This window comes from Lathyrus oleraceus, chromosome 1, assembly GCF_024323335.1.
Source record: "Lathyrus oleraceus cultivar Zhongwan6 chromosome 1, CAAS_Psat_ZW6_1.0, whole genome shotgun sequence".
Classification (NCBI taxonomy): Eukaryota; Viridiplantae; Streptophyta; class Magnoliopsida; order Fabales; family Fabaceae; genus Lathyrus; species Lathyrus oleraceus.
Genome location: NC_066579.1, coordinates 323,579,629 through 323,586,549, shown reverse-complemented (window position 1 = coordinate 323,586,549; position 6,921 = coordinate 323,579,629).

Here is a 6,921-nt window from a genome sequence, read left to right as displayed (position 1 = left end):
CCGTTGGTGTCGGTAATCGTCGAGTTTTTCCCATTCGTCCGTTGACGTCTGGTTGTATCTTTTCCCATTCATCCGTTGATGTCTGGTCACCTCTCCGTTGGTGTCGGTAAACGTCGAGTTTCTCCCATTCATCCGTTGATGTCTGGTTGAGTCTTCCCAGTCATCCGTTGATGTCTGGTCACCTCTCCGTTGGTGTCGATAAACGCCGAGCTTCTCCCAGTCATCCGTTGATGTCTGGTCACATCTCTGTTGGTGTCGGTAAACGTCGAGTTTCTGCCATTCATCCATTGATGTCTGGTTGAGTCTTCCCACTCATCCGTTGATGTCTGGTCACCTCTCCGTTGGTGTCGGTAAACATCGAGTTTCTCCCATTCATCCGTTGATGTATGGTTGAGTCTTCCCAGTCATCCGTTGATGTCTGGTCACCTCTCCGTTGGTGTCGGTAAACGTCGAGTTTTTCCCATTTGTCTGTTGACGACTGTTTGTATCTTTTTCCATTCATCCGTTGATGTCTGGTCACCTCTCCGTTGGTGTCGGTAAACGTCGAGCTTCTCCCAGTCATCCGTTGATGTCTGGTCACCTCTCCGTTGGTGTCGGTAAACGTCGAGTTTCTCCCATTCATCCGTTGATGTCTGGTTGAGTCTTCCCAGTCATCCGTTGATGACTGGTCACCTCTCCGTTGGTGTCGGTAAACGTCGAGTTTTTCCCATTCGTCCGTTGATGTCTGGTTGTATCTTTTTCCATTCATCCGTTGATGTCTGGTCACCTCTCCGTTGGTGACGGTAAACGTCGAGTTTTTCCCATTCGTCCGTTGATGTCTGGTTGTATCTTTTTCCATTCATCCGTTGATGTCTGGTCACCTCTCCGTTGGTGACGGTAAACGTCGAGTTTTTCCCATTCGTCCGTTGACGTCTGGTTGTATCTCTTTCTCCCATTCATCCGTTGATGTTTGGTTGAGTCTTCCCAGTCATCCGTTGATGTCTGGTCACCTCTACGTTGGTGTCGGTAAACGTCGAGTTTTTCCCATTCGTCCGTTGATGTCTGGTTGTATCTTTTTCCATTCATCCGTTGATGTCTGGTCACCTCTCCGTTGGTGTCGGTAAACGTCGAGTTTCTGCCATTCATCCGTTGATGTCTGGTTGAGTCTTCCCAGTCATCCGTTGATGTCTGGTCACCTCTCCTCTGGTGTCGGTAAACGTCGAGTTTCTCCCATTCATCCGTTGATGTATGGTTGAGTCTTCCCAGTCATCCGTTGAAGTCTGGTCACCTCTCCGTTGGTGTCGGTAAACGTCGAGTTTTTCCCATTCGTCCGTTGACGTCTGGTTGTATCTTTTTCCATTCATCCATTGATGTCTGGTCACCTCTCCGTTGGTGTCGGTAAACGTCGAGTTTCTCCCATTCATCCGTTGATGTATGGTTGAGTCTTCCGAGTCATCCGTTGATGTCTGGTCACCTCTCTGTTGGTGTCGTTAAACGTCGAGCTTCTGCCAGTCATTCGTTGATGTCAGGTCACCTCTCGGTTGGTGTCGGTAAACGTCGAGTTCCCCAATTCATCCATTGACATCTGGTTGAGTCTTCCCAGTCATTCGTTGATGTCTGGTCACCTCTCCGTTGGTGTCGCTAAACGTCGAGTTTCTCCCATTCATCATCTCTCGATGTCTGGACGTGGTTTCTCCCATTCGTCCGTTGATGTCCGGTTGTATCTCTTTCTCCCATTCATCCGTTGATGTATGTTTGAGTCGTCCCGGTCATCCGTTGATGTCTGGTCACCTCTACGTTGGTGTCGGTAAACGTCGAGTTTTTCCCATTCGTCCGTTGACGTCTGGTTGTATCTTTTTCCATTCATCCGCTGATGTCTGGTCACCTCTCCATTGGTGTCGGTAAACGTCGAGTTTTTCCCATTCGTCCATTGACGTCTGGTTGTATCTCTTTCTCCCATTCATCCGTTGATGTATGGTTGAGTCTTCCCGGTCAATCGTTGATGTCTCGTCACCTCTACGTTGGTGTCGGTAAACGTCGAGTTTTTCCCATTCGTCCGTTGACGTCTGGTTGTACCTTTTTCCATTCATCCGTTGATGTCTGGTCACCTCTCCGTTGGTGTCGGTAAACATCGAGTTTCTCCCATTCATCCGTTGATATATCGTTGAGTCTTCCCAGTCATCCGTTGATGTCTGGTCACCTCTCCGTTGGAGTCGGTAATCGTCGAGTTTTTCCCATTCGTCCATTGACGTCTGGTTGTATCTCTTTCTCCCATTCGTCCGTTGATGTCTGGTTGAGTCTTCCCAGTCATCCGTTGATGTCTGGTCACCTCTCCGTTGGTGTCGGTAAACTTCGAGTTTTCCCATTCGTCCGTTGACGTCTGGTTGTATCTTTTTCCATTCATCCGTTGATGTCTGGTCACCTCTCCGTTGGTGTCGGTAAACGTCGAGCTTCTCCCAGTCATCCGTTGATGTCTGGTTGAGTCTTCCCAATCATCCGTTGATGTCTGGTCACCTCTCCGTTGGTGTCGGTAATCGTCGAGTTCTTCCCATTCGTCCGTTGACGTCTGGTTGTATCTTTTCCCATTCATCCGTTGATGTCTGGTCACATCTCTGTTGGTGTCGGTAAACGTCGAGTTTCTCCCATTCATCCGTTGATGTCTGGTTGAGTCTTCCCAGTCATCCGTTGATGTCTGGTCACATCTCTGTTGGTGTCGGTAAACGTCGAGTTTCTGCCATTCATCCATTGATGTCTTGTTGAGTCTTCCCAGTCATCCGTTGATGTCTGGTCACCTCTCCGTTGGTGTCGGTAAACATCGAGTTTCTCCCATTCATCCGTTGATGTTTCGTTGAGTCTTCCCAGTCATCCGTTGATGTCTGGTCACCTCTCCGTTAGTGTCGGTAAACGTCGAGTTTTTCCCATTCGTCCGTTGATGTCTGGTTGTATCTTTTTCCAGTCATCCGTTGATGTCTGGTCACCTCTCCGTTGGTGTCGTAAACGTCGAGCTTCTCCCAGTCATCCGTTGATGTCTGGTCACCTCTCCGTTGGTGTCGGTAAACGTCGAGTTTCTCCCATTCATCCGTTGATGTCTGGTTGAGTCTTCCCAGTCATCCGTTGATGTCTGGTCACCTCTCCGTTGGTGACGGTAAACGTCGAGTTTTTCCCATTCGTCCGTTGATGTCTGGTCACCTCTCCGTTGGTGTCGGTAAACGTCGAGTTTTTCCCATTTGTCTGTTGACGACTGTTTGTATCTTTTTCCATTCATCCGTTGATGTCTGGTCACCTCTCCGTTGGTGTCGGTAAACGTCGAGCTTCTCCCAGTCATCCGTTGATGTCTGGTCACCTCTCCGTTGGTGTCGGTAAACGTCGAGTTTCTCCCATTCATCCGTTGATGTCTGTTGAGTCTTCCCAGTCATCCGTTGATGACTAGTCACCTCTCCGTTGGTGTCGGTAAACGTCGAGTTTTTCCCATTCGTCCGTTGATGTCTGGTTGTATCTTTTTCCATTCATCCGTTGATGTCTGGTCACCTCTCCGTTGGTGACGGTAAACGTCGAGTTTTTCCCATTCGTTCGTTGATGTCTGGTTGTATCTTTTTCCATTCATCCGTTGATGTCTAGTCACCTCTCCGTTGGTGACGGTAAACGTCGAGTTTTTCCCATTCGTCCGTTGACGTCTGGTTGTATCTCTTTCTCCCATTCATCCGTTGATGTATGGTTGAGTCTTCCCGGTCAATCGTTGATGTCTGGTCACCTCTACGTTGGTGTCGGTAAACGTCGAGTTTTTCCCATTCGTCCGTTGACGTCTGGTTGTACCTTTTTCCATTCATCCGTTGATGTCTGGTCACCTCTCCGTTGGTGTCGGTAAACATCGAGTTTCTCCCATTCATCCGTTGATATATCGTTGAGTCTTCCCAGTCATCCGTTGATGTCTGGTCACCTCTCCGTTGGAGTCGGCAATCGTCGAGTTTTTCCCATTCGTCCATTGACGTCTGGTTGTATCTCTTTCTCCCATTCGTCCGTTGATGTCTGGTTGAGTCTTCCCAGTCATCCGTTGATGTCTGGTCACCTCTCCGTTGGTGTCGGTAAACTTCGAGTTTTTCCCATTCGTCCGTTGACGTCTGGTTGTATCTTTTTCCATTCATCCGTTGATGTCTGGTCACCTCTCCGTTGGTGTCGGTAAACGTCGAGCTTCTCCCAGTCATCCGTTGATGTCTGGTTGAGTCTTCCCAATCATCCGTTGATGTCTGGTCACCTCTCCGTTGGTGTCGGTAATCGTCGAGTTCTTCCCATTCGTCCGTTGACGTCTGGTTGTATCTTTTCCCATTCATCCGTTGATGTCTGGTCACATCTCCGTTGGTGTCGGTAAACGTCGAGTTTCTCCCATTCATCCGTTGATGTCTGGTTGAGTCTTCCCAGTCATCCTTTGATGTCTGGTCACCTCTCCGTTGGTGTCGATAAACGTCGAGCTTCTCCCAGTCATCCGTTGATGTCTGGTCACATCTCTGTTGGTGTCGGTAAACGTCGAGTTTCTGCCATTCATCCATTGATGTCTTGTTGAGTCTTCCCAGTCATCCGTTGATGTCTGGTCACCTCTCCGTTGGTGTCGGTAAACATCGAGTTTCTCCCATTCATCCGTTGATGTTTCGTTGAGTCTTCCCAGTCATCCGTTGATGTCTGGTCACCTCTCCGTTAGTGTCGGTAAACGTCGAGTTTTTCCCATTCGTCCGTTGATGTCTGGTTGTATCTTTTTCCAGTCATCCGTTGATGTCTGGTCACCTCTCCGTTGGTGTCGGTAAACGTCGAGCTTCTCCCAGTCATCCGTTGATGTCTGGTCACCTCTCCGTTGGTGTCGGTAAACGTCGAGTTTCTCCCATTCATCCGTTGATGTCTGGTTGAGTCTTCCCAGTCATCCGTTGATGTCTGGTCACCTCTCCGTTGGTGACGGTAAACGTCGAGTTTTTCCCATTCGTCCGTTGATGTCTGGTCACCTCTCCGTTGGTGTCGGTAAACGTCGAGTTTTTCCCATTTGTCTGTTGACGACTGTTTGTATCTTTTTCCATTCATCCGTTGATGTCTGGTCACCTCTCCGTTGGTGTCGGTAAACGTCGAGCTTCTCCCAGTCATCCGTTGATGTCTGGTCACCTCTCCGTTGGTGTCGGTAAACGTCGAGTTTCTCCCATTCATCCGTTGATGTCTGGTTGAGTCTTCCCAGTCATCCGTTGATGACTGGTCACCTCTCCGTTGGTGTCGGTAAACGTCGAGTTTTTCCCATTCGTCCGTTGATGTTTGGTTGTATCTTTTTCCATTCATCCGTTGATGTCTGGTCACCTCTCCGTTGGTGACGGTAAACGTCGAGTTTTTCCCATTCGTCCGTTGATGTCTGGTTGTATCTTTTTCCATTCATCCGTTGATGTCTGGTCACCTCTCCGTTGGTGACGGTAAACGTCGAGTTTTTCCCATTCGTCCGTTGACGTCTGGTTGTATCTCTTTCTCCCATTCATCCGTTGATGTCTGGTTGAGTCTTCCCAGTCATCCGTTGATGTCTGGTCACCTCTCCGTTGGTGTCGATAAACGTCGAGCTTCTCCCAGTCATCCGTTGATGTCTGGTCACATCTCTGTTGGTGTCGGTAAACGTCGAGTTTCTGCCATTCATCCATTGATGTCTTGTTGAGTCTTCCCAGTCATCCGTTGATGTCTGGTCACCTCTCCGTTGGTGTCGGTAAACATCGAGTTTCTCCCATTCATCCGTTGATGTTTCGTTGAGTCTTCCCAGTCATCCGTTGATGTCTGGTCACCTCTCCGTTAGTGTCAGTAAACGTCGAGTTTTTCCCATTCGTCCGTTGATGTCTGGTTGTATCTTTTTCCAGTCATCCGTTGATGTCTGGTCACCTCTCCGTTGGTGTCGGTAAACGTCGAGCTTCTCCCAGTCATCCGTTGATGTCTGGTCACCTCTCCGTTGGTGTCGGTAAACGTCGAGTTTCTCCCATTCATCCGTTGATGTCTGGTTGAGTCTTCCCAGTCATCCGTTGATGTCTGGTCACCTCTCCGTTGGTGTCGGTAAACGTCGAGTTTCTCCCATTCATCCGTTGATGTCTGTTGAGTCTTCCCAGTCATCCGTTGATGACTAGTCACCTCTCCGTTGGTGTCGGTAAACGTCGAGTTTTTCCCATTCGTCCGTTGATGTCTGGTTGTATCTTTTTCCATTCATCCGTTGATGTCTGGTCACCTCTCCGTTGGTGACGGTAAACGTCGAGTTTTTCCCATTCGTCCGTTGATGTCTGGTTGTATCTTTTTCCATTCATCCGTTGATGTCTAGTCACCTCTCCGTTGGTGACGGTAAACGTCGAGTTTTTCCCATTCGTCCGTTGACGTCTGGTTGTATCTCTTTCTCCCATTCATCCGTTGTTGTATGGTTGAGTCTTCCCGGTCAATCGTTGATGTCTGGTCACCTCTACGTTGGTGTCGGTAAACGTCGAGTTTTTCCCATTTGTCCGTTGACGTCTGGTTGTACCTTTTTCCATTCATCCGTTGATGTCTGGTCACCTCTCCGTTGGTGTCGGTAAACATCGAGTTTCTCCCATTCATCCGTTGATATATCGTTGAGTCTTCCCAGTCATCCGTTGATGTCTGGTCACCTCTCCGTTGGAGTCGGCAATCGTCGAGTTTTTCCCATTCGTCCATTGACGTCTGGTTGTATCTCTTTCTCCCATTCGTCCGTTGATGTCTGGTTGAGTCTTCCCAGTCATCCGTTGATGTCTGGTCACCTCTCCGTTGGTGTCGGTAAACTTCGAGTTTTTCCCATTCGTCCGTTGACGTCTGGTTGTATCTTTTTCCATTCATCCGTTGATGTCTGGTCACCTCTCCGTTGGTGTCGGTAAACGTCGAGCTTCTCCCAGTCATCCGTTGATGTCTGGTTGAGTCTTCCCAATCATCCGTTGATGT